We start from the raw sequence: 15110 nt of genomic DNA, 5'->3' as shown, positions 1-15110 counted from the left end.
CTTTGACCTTTCTGGGGCACAGGAAGAGTATCCTGATTGGTTGTCAGACTCCCAGGGGGTGGGAGTCTTAGCTAGCCTTGCTGGCTGTCTCTCAAGCTTGCTTGAGCCTTGCCATGTGGTGAGTTTCAGTTGTATTGTGTTGCAAATCATGGGGGGATTGAGTGAGCTTGGTTGAAGCCTTAATTGCCCATTGACAAAGGTGGGGAGAATGAGTGAGCTTAGCTGAGGCTTTTAATGGCCCATTGACAAAGGTGGGGGGGAGTCAGGAAGTTGCAGGGAGCTCCTTTGTCTTTAAAATATGTTTCTCCATTTCTCATCCAGGAAGGTATAATATTCTGCTTTTTAAAATATTTCCTAGAATATTTCATTCTTCTAGGAGGGGGGTGGGTGCTAAATTCCTACATAGTTAAAATATTACTTCACATATAATCCATCTATTTCAGTACCACCTTGTTAGTCAGAAGAAGACATCTCTCTATGGGTTATTTTTTTTATTTTTTATTTTTTTATTTGCATTTATATCCCGCCCTTCTCCGAAGACTCAGGGTGGCTTATACACTATGGCTTATACACTATGGCTTATACACTATGTCCAGCAATAGTCTTCATCCATTTGTATATTATATACAAAGTCAACTTATTGCCCCCAACAATCTGGGTCCTCATTTTACCTACCTTATAAAGGATGGAAGGCTGAGACAACCTTGGGCCTGGTGGGGCTTGAACCTGCAGTAATTGCAAGCAGCTGCTGTTAATAACAGACTGTCTTACCAGTCTGAGCCACTCAAGGACCCTACTACCCTGAGGTAGGTGAGGCAGGGGTCCATGCTTGTTGCCCTACTTTTTCACTCATATATTATGTATATTAACCCAGTCTTCCAGACCCTTTCTGTATTCACTCTCATCCCTCTGAATTAGCAAGTCAAGTAGCTACAGATATTTTGTATTCAGATGATGTTATAAACCATCACTCAGATCCATCTCTGGGATGGGAAGAAAAGGACACTGAGCACTTTAGCCTCCCCTCCCCTCCCCACTTCACTTTTCTGAAATCTGTACAAATTTACCCTTTCTTTTTGGAGGAAAACCTAGTTATAAACTTTCAGAAAACTAAAGTCTTAGTTTGTGCAGAAAACTATGATAAAATCTATATTTGGTAACTTAATTGGAATGATATCAAGCAGGTGTGCATTTATAAATCCCTTGGAATGCTGTTCCAGTCCTGGAGAGAACATTTTTTATATCTGGCAAGTATCTGGTAGCACTTTTTATCTCTTTTTTAAATCTTTCTCTTATCTTTGATAATGTATGTACCTCCAGCATTATTATCTTTGTGTTTTCATTTTTTTTGTTATTAATTAAAAAAACAATGAAATAAATAAAAGAAGAAGAAGAAAAAGAAGTATTATGCACCCCAGCTCTTCAGATATTCTGAGATTTTTTTCTGTACAAAGGGATCTTATTTTATCCTTTGCAAGATGCAAAATCTTCATAGCAAAGGTCATTTCTCAACTTCTCTATGATGTCCAAGACTGTAGTTTTAGAAAACTTGACATCCTTGAAGTTGTCCCTCATTAAAGCTAACTTTGTATTCTCAACATGTACTAAGAATGCTGTTCTACATTTAGAGATAAGGTTGGTTGCTGTGGATGCTAGAGCTTCGTAGTACCTTTTAAACTTTGGCTAATATTCTTCCGCAGTAGATTTGGTCCTACAAGTTCTTAGACTTTTGATCAATCTACTTTAAAAAGTTATTGACAAATTTCACCCCCTAAGTTCATTGTTGGTGACCTTCTGTCAAATAAGCTTTGAAAGTACCAGAATTATTCTTAAGCAGTGTATCTGGATTTTGAGCTTTAAATCTATTTAAGTGTGGCTTCCTTGCCATGCTCCTTGTGAAGTCTGTACAAATGAATACAAGCAAGCTTCCTAGCTATCCTCTATCATAGTTTTGAAATTTTACTTTGCCATTCCTTTGGATGTTTTGATGGGCTTTTATAAAATACTAGCACCAGTGTACATGTTCTTATGGGGACAGATCAACAGTGTCCATGAGCTATGTGTTCCCTCTGCAGGGAACACTTGATAACTTTTATTATTTATTTATTTATTTTATTTATTTATTTATTTTGTCACAACAATATATGTAGGTATCATACAAAAAGATTATATAGTATATAAACACATATATGAGTAAATATAAGGAGGTATAAGCATATATATAGGAAGAAGAAAAGAAAAACAATAGGACAGGAACGGTAGGCACGTTTGTGCGCTTATGCACGCCCCTTATGGTCCTCTTAGGAATGGGGTGAGGTCAATAGTAGAAAGTTTTTGGTTAAAGCTTTTAGGATTATGAGAAGAGACCACAGAGTCAGGTAAAGTATTCCAAGCACTGATGATTCTGTTACAGAAGTCATATTTTCTGCAATCTAGATTAAAGCGGTTGACATTAAGTTTAAATCTATTGGTTGCTCTAGTATTATTGCAATTAAAGCTGAAGTAGTCTTTAACAGGAAGGACATTACAATAGATGATTCTGTGAGTTAAACTCAGGTCTTGTCGAAGGTGACGGAGTTCCAAGTTTCCTAAGACTAGGATTTCAAGTCTGGTGGGATAAGGTATTTTGTTGTTTACAGAGGAATGGAGAACTCTTCTTGTAAAATATTTCTGGACACGTTCAATTGTATTGATGTCAGAGATGTGGTGAGGGTTCCAGACAGGCAAGCTGTATTCTAGAATTGGTCTAGCAAATGTTTTATATGGTCTGGTTAGTAGTGTGGTGTTTTTGGAAAAGAAGCTATGCAAGATTAGGTTTATTTATTATTTATTTTATTTATTTTATTAAATTTTTATACCGCCCTTCTCCCGAAGGACTCAGGGCGGTGTACAGCCAGAATAAAATACAGGATATATACAATTAAAATGAATTAAAATATAACAATTACTAAACGGCTAAGAATTAAAATGAATTTAAAATTTAAAATATTAATAAAACCCCAATTTAAAATCAATCTATTTATGCCAGTCCCGCTTGAATAAATAAATATGTTTTTAGCTCATGACGGAAGGTCTGAAGATCAGGCACTTGACGTAGGCCAGGGGGGAGTTCATTCCAGAGCGTCGATGCTCCCACAGAGAAGGCCCTACTCCTGGGGGCCGCCAGCCGACATTGTTTGGCGGACGGCACCCTGAGGAGACCCTCTGTGTGAGAGCGTACGGGTCGGTGGGAGGCATAGGGTAACAGCAGGCGGTCTCGTAAGTACCCGGGTCCTAAGCCATGGAGCGCTTTAAAGGTGGTAACCAGAATCTTGAAGCGCACCCGAAAGACTACAGGAAGCCAGTGCAGACTACGGAGCAGAGGTGTTACGTGGGAGCCACAAGCGGCTCACATTACTACTCGCGCAGCTGCATTCTGGACTAACTGCAGCCTCCGGGTGCACCTCAAGGGCAGCCCCATGTAGAGAGCATTGCAGTAATCCAGCCGAGACGTAACCAGAGCATGAGTGACTGTGCATAAGGCATCCCGGTCAAGGAAGGGACGCAACTGGCGAACCAAGCGGACTTGGTAAAAGGCCCTCCTGGAGACGGCCGCCAGATGTTCATCAAAGGACAGCCGTCCATCCAGGAGGACACCCAAGTTGCGAACCACCTCCTTTGGCGCCACTAACTCGCCCCCAACAGTCAGCTGCGGGGTGCCAGCATCCACAGCCACTCCGTCTTGGAGGGATTGAGCTTGAGTCTGTTTCTCCCCATCCAGACCCGTACAGCTTCCAGGCACCGGGACAGCACTTCGACCGCTTCGTTGGGGTGGTCCGGGGTGGAAAAGTACAGCTGAGTATCATCAGCGTACAGATGATAACTCACCCCGAAACCACTGATGACCTCACCCAGCGGCTTCATATAGATGTTGAACAGGGTAGGCGAGAGAATCGACCCCTGAGGCACCCCACAAGTGAGGCACCTCGAGGACGACCTCTGCCCCCCTGTCAACACCGTCTGCGACCGGTCAGAGAGATAGGAGGAGAACCACCGATAAACGGTGCCTCCCACTCCCAATCCCTCCAACCGGCGCAGCAGGATACCATGGTCGATGGTATCAAAAGCCGCTGAGAGATCTAATAGGACCAGGGCAGAGGAACAACCCCTGTCCCTGGCCCACCAGAGGTCATCCACCAACGCGACCAAAGCCGTCTCCGTGCTGTAACCGGGTCGGAAGCCGGACTGGAACGGGTCTAGATAGACAGCTTCCTCCAGGTGCCGGGGCAGCTGCCATGCAACCACACTCTCTACAAACTTTGCTAAAAAGCGAAGGTTGGAGACTGGACGGTAGTTTCCCAAAATAGCTGGGTCCAGGGAAGGCTTCTTCAGGAGAGGTCTCACCACCGCCTCTTTCAAGGCGGCGGGGAAAACCCCTTCAACCAAAGAAGCATTTATAATCCCCTGGAGCCAGCCTCGTGTCACTTCCTGAGCAGCCAGTACTAACCAGGAAGGACACGGGTCCAGTAAACATGTAGTTGCATGCAACCTCCCCAGCAACCTGTCCACGTCCTCGAGAGCCACAGAATCAAACTCATCCCAAATAACCTCAACAAGACGTGTCTCTGCCATCTCGGCTGAATCATCGCAATCATGGTCCAAGCCATCATGAAGCTGAACGATTTTATCGTATAGATAACCGTCCCTGTAGGGAGTCATCCCAACCCTCCTGTTGAAGGAGGGAACGGGTCACCCGAAACAGGGCGGCTGGGCAGTTATCTGCCGATGCAATGAGGGTGGAAACGTAGGAACGTTTCGCCTCCCTCATTGCCACTAGGTAGGTCTTAGTAAAAGACCTCACTAGTGTCCGATCAGCCTCGGAACGGCTGGACCTCCAAGTACTCTCTAGAAGATAGAATAGAATTAGAATTTTTTTTTTTTATTGGCCAAGTGTGATTGGACACACAAGGAATTTGTCTTGGTGCATATGCTCTCAGTGTACATAAAAGAAAAGATACGTTCATCAAGGTACAACATTTACAACACAATTGATGATCAATATATCAATATAAATCATAAGGATTGCCAGCAACAAGTTATAGGCATACAGTCATAAGTGGAAAGAGATTGGTGATGGGAACTATGAAACGATTAATAGTAGTGCAGATTCAGTAAATAGTCTGACAGTGTTGAGGGAATTATTTGTTTAGCAGAGTGATGGCCTTCGGGAAAAAACTGTTCTTGTGTCTAGTTGTTCTGGTGTGCAGTGCTCTATAGCGTCGTTTTGAGGGTAGGAGTTGAAACAGTTTATGTCCAGGATGCGGGATCTGCAAATATTTTCACGGCCCTCTTCTTGATTCGTGCAGTATACAGGTCCTCAATGGAAGGCAGGTTGGTAGCAATTATTTTTCTGCAGTTCTAATTATCCTCTGAAGTCTGTGTTTTCTTGTTGGGTTGCAGAACCGAACCAGACAGTTATAGAGGTGCAAATGACAGACTCAATAATTCCTCTGTAGAATTGGATCAGCAGCTCCTTGGGCAGTTTGAGCTTACTGAGTTGGCAGAAAGAACATTCTTTGTTGTCCTTTTTAATGATGTTTTTGATGTTAGCTGTCCATTTGAGATCTTGCGATATGATAGAACCCAGAAATTTGAAGGTTTCTACTGTTGATACTGTGTTGTCAAGTATTGTGAGAGGTGGAAGTATGGAAGGGTTTTTCCTAAAGTCTACCACCATTTCTACGGTTTTGAGTGTGTTCAGTTCCAGATTGTTTTGGTTGCACCACAAGGCTAGTCGTTCGACCTCTCGTCTATATGCGGATTCGTCATTGTCTCAAATGAGACCAATCACTGTTGTTTCATCTGCGAACTTCAGTAGCTTAACTGATGGATCATTGGAGATGCAGTCATTGGTATACAGAGAGAAGAGAAGTGGGGAGAGCACACAGCCTTGGGGGGGCCCTGTGCTAATTGTACAGGTATTTGATGTGATCTTGCTTAGCTTCACCTGCTGCTTCCTGTTTGTTAGGAAGCTTGTGATCCACTTACAAGTCTGTTCCGGTACCTGTAGCTGGTTTAGCTTAGTTAGAAGAATGTCTGGAATGATGGTATTGAATGCTGAACTAAAGTCTACAAAAAGGACCCTTGCATAGGTCTTTGGAGACTCAAGATGTTGTAGGATGTAGTGCAGAGCCATATTAACAGCATCATCTGTTGATCTATTTGCTCGGTATGCAAATTGCAAGGGGTCTAACAGCGGATCCGTGATGGTTTTCAGGTAGGAAAGCACTAGCCTTTCAAAGGTTTTCATGACTACAGATGTTAAAGCAACTGGTCTGTAGTCATTCAGTTCCTTGATGGTGGGCTTCTTGGCACTGGGATGATGGTAGAGCGTTTGAAGCAAGAAGGAACATAACACATCTCTAGTGATTTATTGAAAATATGGGTGAAGATGGGGGCCAATTGGTCAGCACAGACTTTTAAGCAAGAAGGAGTTATCTTGTCTGGGCCTGGAGCTTTTCCTGGCTTTTGTCTGTGAAATAGGTCCTGCACTTCCTTTTCTGTGATCACTAGGGGTTGTGAACCCAATGAAATGGGGTCAGTTGTAGGAGGCTTGGTTGTTGTTGGTGTGTCTGAGATGGGGGTTGTGGAGATAGGTGGCTGTAGTTTCCTTTCAAACCTGCAGTAAAACTCATTCAGGTCATCTGCCAGTTGTTGATTACCTTCAGCCTGGGAAGGAGGTTTGCCATAGCCAGTGATATTTTTAAGAGTTTTCCACATGTTTGCTGGTTCATTTGCTGAAAACTGATTCTTTAGCTTTTCAGAGTAGCTTCTTTTTGCTAGGCGTCTTCTCCGGCGTTTCATCTCTCTCAGCTCCTTGGAGAACCAGGGAGCCAATTGAGATCTACGCCGGGTCAGAGGCCGCAAAGGCATGACACAGTCCAAAGCCCCAGCCGCGGCCCGTTTCCAAGCCGCAACCAGTTCTTCAGTCGTGCCGTGGGTAAGATCCTCAGGAAACGGCCCAAGCTCCGTCAGGAACCTCTCCGGGTCCATCAGGCGCCTGGGACGGAACCAACGCATTGGCTCCGCCTCCCTGCGGCGGGGAGCAGCGGTCCGAAAGTCTAGGCGAAGGAGAAAATGATCTGACCATGACACCGGTTCTTTCACTATATCTCCTAAAACCAGATCATTTACCCACTGACCAGAGATAAAAATCAAGTCTAGCGCGCCTCCCCCAATGTGTGTAGGGCCATCAGTTACTTGAATCAGGTCCAAGGCCGTCATGGAGGCCTGGAACTCCTGAACCAGCGTTGATGACAAGCCGGCCGATGGCAAGTTGAAATCTCCCAAGACCAAAAGTCTGGGAATCTCAACCGCCACGCCAACAACTCTTAGAGCGTTTTTTGCTATGTAGTTGCAGTGGGCTTTGGCACTTATTATATCCTGAAGAAACTCCCTTGTAAATAACATGGCTTCTGTTTGTTACTTATCCTGTCGGAACATTATTCACTTGAGCAGTCAGTTATGTACCTTTATATACACCATTCATCTCTCATCATGACTTCATATCAGTGGTGGGTTGCTACCAGTTCTGACCGGTTCTTAAGAACCGCTGGCAAAAATCTGGCCAGGTTCGAAGAACCGGTAACGATGCCCAGCTGGCCACGCCCCTGAACCGGTTCCCTTGGCTGAAGAGGTTGTAAAAACAAAAGGTTTTAAAAGGCTCCTCTGGCGACCCCAGCTGAGTTGCCTGAGCACCAGAACCTTTAAAAAACATGTTTTCTACAAGCTCTTCAGCTGAAGAGCTTGTAGAAAAAATCCTTTTAAGAGGTTGCGATCATCTGGGCTGCATCAGGCAACTTCAGCTGGAATCGTCAGAGGAGCCTTTTAAAATCTTTTTGTCCTCTGGAGATCCCAGATGAGTTTCCTGATCATCACAGGCTTTTAAAATCACTTTTTTACAACCTCTTACAACAGTCCCCACCCATGCCCACCCAATCGCCCCCTCCCCCACTTACCTATAATTGCTGCTCCTTTCGGGCTTGCAAAGCCATGGCTTCTGCAATCAGTTGCATCAGCTAGCAACTGAATCTGCCTGCCTAAAATCCATCTCCTCGGTGAGCAACTGAATCTGCCTGCCTCAATTGGGTAAGTAAACTATTAAAAAATAGCTAATTGGGTTTCTTTTAAGGAGTTGGGTTTTTAGACAGCTATTAAAAGTTAAGGAAGTTTTAAATTTAGCTGCTTTTATCTAAAATGAATTTTCAACCTTAGTAACTTTAAGGCTGGTGAACTTAAACTCCCAGAGTTCCTCAGCCAGGAAAGCTCTGGGAGTTGAAGTCCACAAACCTTAAAGTTACTAAGGTTGGAGACCCCTGATCTAAAAAATATAAATAAAATAAAATAATAAAATAAAATATTTGTGCAGCTTTCTGAGATTTGGTGTGTTTCTGCAGAGTTTCACTCTAACTACACAAACTACACAAAAGACTGCCAAGCCACTCTCACCCAGTCACATGACCTCCAAGCCACACCCAGTTTCACATGACCATCAAGCCATGCCCACAAAATAAGCCACGCCCACAGAACCGGTAGTAAAAAAAATTAGAACTCACCCCTGCTTCATATGTGTGCGTATGTGTGTATATATATATGTGTATATACACACACACACACACACACACAATTCCTCTCTCTCTCTCTCTCTCTCTCTCTGTATTTATACACAGAAAAACAAACACAGATTCATTCATATATACCTATACATATGCCCAGTTGTACTGCAGAAATAGCATAGTGATTAATTAAATTAAAAACCAGCAGAAAAGATGTTTGTTTGTTTTTTCCTTTTTTTGAATTGCAACTTCACCAGAGTATGTCTATGGAGATTCTCAGTCATCCATGATTGTCCCAAAGGTGCTTTTTCAAGAGGAAACTGGACTTTCTGGTTTTTCTTTGAAGATGTTTCACTTCTCATCCAAGAAGCTTCTTCAACTCTGACTGGATACTGGGGAATGGAAGGATTTATACTCCTTTCAGACAGCTGGTCATTTTCATTCTTTTAGGAATCATTGCCACTGGATGTTTATCTGTGTCATCAGGGTCACCTGAGTAGTGCAAATGGGTGTGGAACTTTCAACAGTTCCAAGAAGGCTCCACGTCCATTTGCACTACTCAGGTGACCCTGACAACACAGATAAACCTACAGGTCACCTTAACACCATGCTAAAAGAATACATATATATATATATATATATTAATCAATTTAAAAATAAAAATAAAGGCAGTAGGAAAATGAGGGAGGGAAAGAGAAAAGTGTGGGGTAAAGGGAAAAAAGAAAAAAAATCTATTATTATTATTATTATTATTATTATTATTATTATTATTATTATTATTATTATTATTATTATTATTATTATTATTGAAAAAGTTTTACAAGTAATTTTTTCCCCATTACATCCCACCCCCCTCCCCCCACCCACCATCACCCTCTCCCCCCACCCCACCCCTGGACTTCCCAGAGCAGAATTCAAGGTATAAGATCTAACAATCATAAGCTAGAATACCCTAATTCCATAAGTTCCCATCCCTCCCCTAAAACCTCAACTCTCCTTCTCCATAAAAACAAACAAAAAAGAAGGAAATGTTCGTTCATAAAATATTTGATGTTTCTTCATCCAATAATTGTTCTAAATGTAGTCAGTCCATCTTCCTCATTCCTGTATATTTTCTTGTGGGTTTTCAGTCTGGTACATTGAAGTTTCCAACAAGTTCAATATTTTTAACCTCCAGTCTTTGATAACAAACATATAATCCATCTTCCAATATTACACTGACATTATCTCAACTTTTCACCCCCCCATATTTCCATCACAATAAATTACAAGTATTTTATGACCATTTTAACATTTTAACCTTAAGCAACTCCCTTTCTGTTTTAATTTTTAATTTAATTTCCCCCCCAACACTTTAAACCCAACATCAATTTTTATCCAAAGTAACTAAATCCACCATTAATAAAATAACATCAATAAAATATATCTCCCTCATTTTACTTGCAAATTAAAACAAATGCACCACAACTTAATTTCCAAATACCATCTATAAAACATTTTATATAAAAAAAGAATTTAAATTATCCTTTCTTACTTTCAATTTTTATCCAAAATAGATAAATCCAGCATATATAATAATAACAGCATAAATATAATACACCCACATTTGACTTACAGGCTCAAACAAATGCACATTATCCTTTCTATTCTTTTATGTTCAGAAATTTTCACTTACAGTTTACCCTTTCCCATAAAAGGAAACACTTTTCATCTGACAATGTTGCTTCTATACTCCTTGCTCTTTTTTAGAAATTACCATCCTTTGCTCCTCCCCTGCTGTTTTCTGTATTTCTTCTCCCAAAGTTACAGCCCCACTTTTATTATTATTATTAAATTTGACCACCTCTGCTAGCTGCATCAGTTTTTCCTGCCATTCATCCATTGAGGGAATTAGTGTTTCTTTCCATTTTTGCCCATAAAGCATTTTTGCTGCAAGCAGCATATACAACAAAAAGATTTAAGATTTGTTTTCAGGTTCTTTGTCTAATAAACATAAAAGGAATGTGTGTGTGTGTGTGTGGGGGGACTATTGAAGTGTCTTATGGTCACATGATTATCATTTGTGACCAGCATTGCCAGCTTCTGACAAGCAAAATCAATGGGAAAGCCAGCAAAAAATAAAAAATGGTGATCACATGATTGCTGGCCATGTGACTACATGGAATTTACCTAATGATGACAACTGGGACTGCCACGAGTGCATTTGTATAATGCTACCATCATATATATTTACATACACTTAAATTTACATATCCATATCTCTTCTTTCCTATAAAAGACAAATAGGAGGCCTAGGAATAGGGGAGACACATGATCCCCTGTAGTACAATTTAAAATTTCAAGTTTTTGTCAAAGTTCCCACATTGGATTACAGCAAGCAGAGGACAGGAGAAACTTAAATTGTAGATATGGCTATGCCTTTAGGAAGAAATAGAACCATATGCTGACTATTGTATATTAGTAAAGAGAGGCCAGGAGAAATATCAACAACCTCAGATATGCAGATGATACCACTCTAATGGCAGAAAGTGAAGAGGAACTAAAAAGCCTCTGGATGCGGGTGAAGAAGGAGAGTGCAAAAGTTGGCTTGAAACTCAATATATAGAAAACTAAGATCATAGCATCCAGCCCTCTCAATTCCTGGCAAATAGATGGGGAAGAAATGGAGGTAGTGACAGATTTTATTTTCCTGGACTCCAAGATCACTGCAGATGGGGACTGCAGCCAAGATATTAAAAGATGCTTGCTCCTGGGGAGGAAAGTTATGGCAAATCTAGACAGCGTACTAAAAAGCAGAGACATCATCCTTCCAACAAAAGTGCATATAGTCAAGGCTATGATTTTCCCAGTTGCAATGTATGGCTGTGCAAGTTGGACCATAAGAAATGCTGAGCACCAAATAATTGAGGCCTTTGAACTATGGTGCTGGAGAAGATTCCTGTGAGTCCCTTGGACTGCAAAGCGATCAAACCAGTCAGTCCTAGAGGAGATCAATCCTGACTGCTCTTTTGAAGGCCAGATCCTGAAGATGAAACTGAAATACTTTGGCCACCTAATGAGAAGGAAGGACTTACTGGAGAAGAACTTAATGTTGGGAATGATTGAGGGCAAAAGAAGAAGGGGATGACAGAGAATGAGGTGGATGGATGGAGTCACTGACGCAGTCAGTGTGAGCTTAAATGGACTCCAGAGGATAGATGAGAACAGGAAAGCCTGGAGGAACATTGTCCATGGGGTCGCGATGGGTCGGACACAACTTCATAACTAACAACAACAAAGAGAGGCAAAATGGTGTTTTCAATAACTCGGGTGATGATAAAATTCCCTGCTCCTGATCAAAATAGATACTGAGGCTCTGCAACTAACTAGAGAGTTAACGAGGAGTGCAGTTAAAGCTTGGTGTGCAGGAATAGGTCTGTGTGAACTAAAACATATTTCTTTGTTCGCATGTTTTTGGGCAAATAATGAAAGAAGCACTGGAAGGCCTCTGAAAGTTTAAACTTATCCTTGCTTAATTCAGAGGAGAAAACTAGCATAAAGTTTCAGGGTTTGCCGCAATGTTTTCTTGTTAGTAAGCTTCTTAGAGTTCTTGCCTCTTGTCCTTTCCTGTCAATCTTAACTTCCAGTTTCTGCTTTTGCTTAGATAAAAGCTGTTTTCCTTAGTTGAAGACTTTCTAGTTCCTTGTGGGTTTTTTCCCCTGCCTCTTCCCTGTCAACTCCTTGTTTTCCTTTGAGGTTTCATTGGTGAGGACTCAGCTAATAACCTTAACACCGACTTTCCATCTGTGAAGAGAAGCTGTAACTCTTGGAGCATCATCCAACATCCCACAAGCTGCAGAAAAAGCCAGGTTTGTTTCCATTAAACAAAGAAACCTTCCCCTATATACATTCTAGATTCAGCTATGCATGATTTTGAAGGCGATGTAGGTTTTGATCATTCGTTCCAAAATCTGTTTGGAAACAGCTTCTTTGGACAATGCCTATATTTCTAAAAGGAATAAAAAAGAACCTGCAGATATACAGATGCTTCTTTTGGCTGCAATGACCATAGATGTCAAAGCACTTTGAGGAGGAAAATGGTGTGATCTTTTCATTTCAGTGAGGTGAACAGCATCAGCTCTGTGTAGAAAAAGTCTCACTGAGGCAAAGATTAGCTGTCTTATATATCTATGCCTCTTATTTATTGTATGCAATTTTTCCAGATGAACAGTTTTTGTACACATTTTACCAACAGATAGCCACAAGCCTTGTTACCAAGTATATATTTGTTTGTGTTCCATGTTGAGGCAAGAAAAATGGACATTGGGAAATGCCATCAATTTTTGGGATGAATGGAGTCAGTGTGAGCACTTTTCTTTAAAATAAATTAATGGTTCATATTCCCATACCATTCAGTTCCAAGAAGGCTCTACCCCTATTTGCCCTACTCAGGTGACCTTGGGGACACAGACAAACCTCCCAGTGACCTCAACAACTCTCTAAAAGAATGCAAATGACCAGCTATCTGAAAGGAATGTAAATCCTTCCATTCCTCACCATCCAGTCAGAGCTGAAGAAGCTTCTTGGAAGAGAAGCAAAATGTCTTCAAAGAAAAAAAAAACAAAAAGTCCAGTTGCCTCTTGAAAAACCACTTTTGGGACAATCACAACCTGGATGACTGAGAATTTCCATAGACAGCTATGCATTTTGGGATGAACAGCTTTTGAATGGTGTGGTGAAATCAATGGTAAATTGATTTCCAGAGAAAAAAAAGAAAAAAAAATCAGATTGCAGGAACCGTTTGTGCTTTAGTTTGAGATGCAGACAACACAGACTCATCCCCAATAGCCTACACCTGTGCTCAATAGTGAAGGGATGCAGGGCAGAGAAAAACATCCTGCAGAAAGTACAGCTCCACAACAAAGTCTTTTCAATACTTTCAAGAAAGCTTCATGCTCATTTGCACTACTCAGGTGATCCCTGAGGACACAAACTTCCAATTGGCCTCAATAACTCTCTAAAAAGAATGCAAATGACCAGCTATCGGTAAGGAATATAAATCCTTCCATTCCCCACCATCCAATCAGAGCTTCTTGGATGAGAAGCAAAATATTTTCAAAGAAAAGTCTTGTTGCCTCTTGAGAAAGCGCCTTTGGGATGACCATGACCTGGATGACTGAGAATCTCCATAGACATTAGGTTAAATTGTCTTCTTCTCAATCTAATTCAAGTCTTTGTAATTGTTTACAAAGCAAAAGTCATCTGTAACCTTGGAGTTATTATTAATAACTGAGATCCAAATACTGAATAAGCTGAATGAGAAAATTGTGTTCATTTCATGAATATAGTTTAGTTTAACCTCACCAAGGCAGAAGTTAAAGAAGTTTATTTATTTTTATTTTATTTTATAATTTAATTTCTATACCGCCCTTCTCCCGAAGGACTCAGGGCGGTTTACAGCCATATTAAAAACACAGAATATACATAATATAAATAACAAATTTAAAACAAATTTAAAACGAATATTTAATAGGCCTAATTAACTAAAACGGTCAAATACCGACGTAAAACCCTTTAAAATTTAAAATTATAATTAAAATGCACTTAGGCTAGTCCTGCACGATTAAATAGTAAAGTCTTCAATTCCCGTTTGAAGGTTCGGAGGTCGGGGAGTTGGCGTAACCCCGGAGGTAACTCGTTCCAAAGGGCCGGTGCTGCCACAGAGAAGGCTCTCCCCCTGGGGGCCTCCAACCGACATTGTTTGGTCGACGGCACCCTGAGCAGGCCCACTCTGTGAGAGCGCACAGGTCGTTGGGAGGCTATCAGTGGCAGAAGGCGGTCTCGTAGATAACCCGGTCCTAAGCCATGGAGCGCTTTGAAGGTGGTCACTAACACCTTGAATTGCACCCGGAAGGCTACTGGCAGCCAATGCAGGCCACGCAGGATAGGTGTAGTTAAGTTTGACTACAGTTTGAATGGAAAGGCTTCCAGGGGCCATTTTAATATTATGTGGAAATGACTTTGAGAAACAGATGGAAGAACTGCATACTAGACAACAGTCAAATAAGAAATAGCTTATCCCACAGAATCAGTGGGGACATGCCAAAGGTCTCAGAAGAGACTTCCCTAGTTTCTTGGATAGTAAAGGCAAGGAGGGAGAGATATACTTTTAAAATTACAATATTGATGTCAGCTTTGCAAGGTAGTCCAAATGTGATGAACATCCAGAAGTACTAGCTCTAACTTGATTATAAGTTATATTAACAGAATCTTGCACATCTTCACATAAATGGAAGGTTGGAGATTGATTGGAGGTTATTTAACACCACTGGGTTTAAGGAGAAACTCCTGCAAAAGGGGTGAATCACTACCTTCTTGCACAAGATAGTGTGCAAGAAGGTAGTGATTCTTACTACATACCACTTCCCGAGGGGCCTAAACCAACCGAACACAGATGACCAATGTGCAGGCTCTCTTTTCTCCTCTCCCTATCAACTGGTTCAAACTCTTCCTTGATTACCCTTGGGCACTTGCATA

The sequence above is a fragment of the Ahaetulla prasina genome, chromosome 3, assembly GCF_028640845.1.
Source record: "Ahaetulla prasina isolate Xishuangbanna chromosome 3, ASM2864084v1, whole genome shotgun sequence".
In the NCBI taxonomy this organism is placed as follows: Eukaryota; Metazoa; Chordata; class Lepidosauria; order Squamata; family Colubridae; genus Ahaetulla; species Ahaetulla prasina.
Note: the sequence above shows the minus strand (reverse complement) of the source record.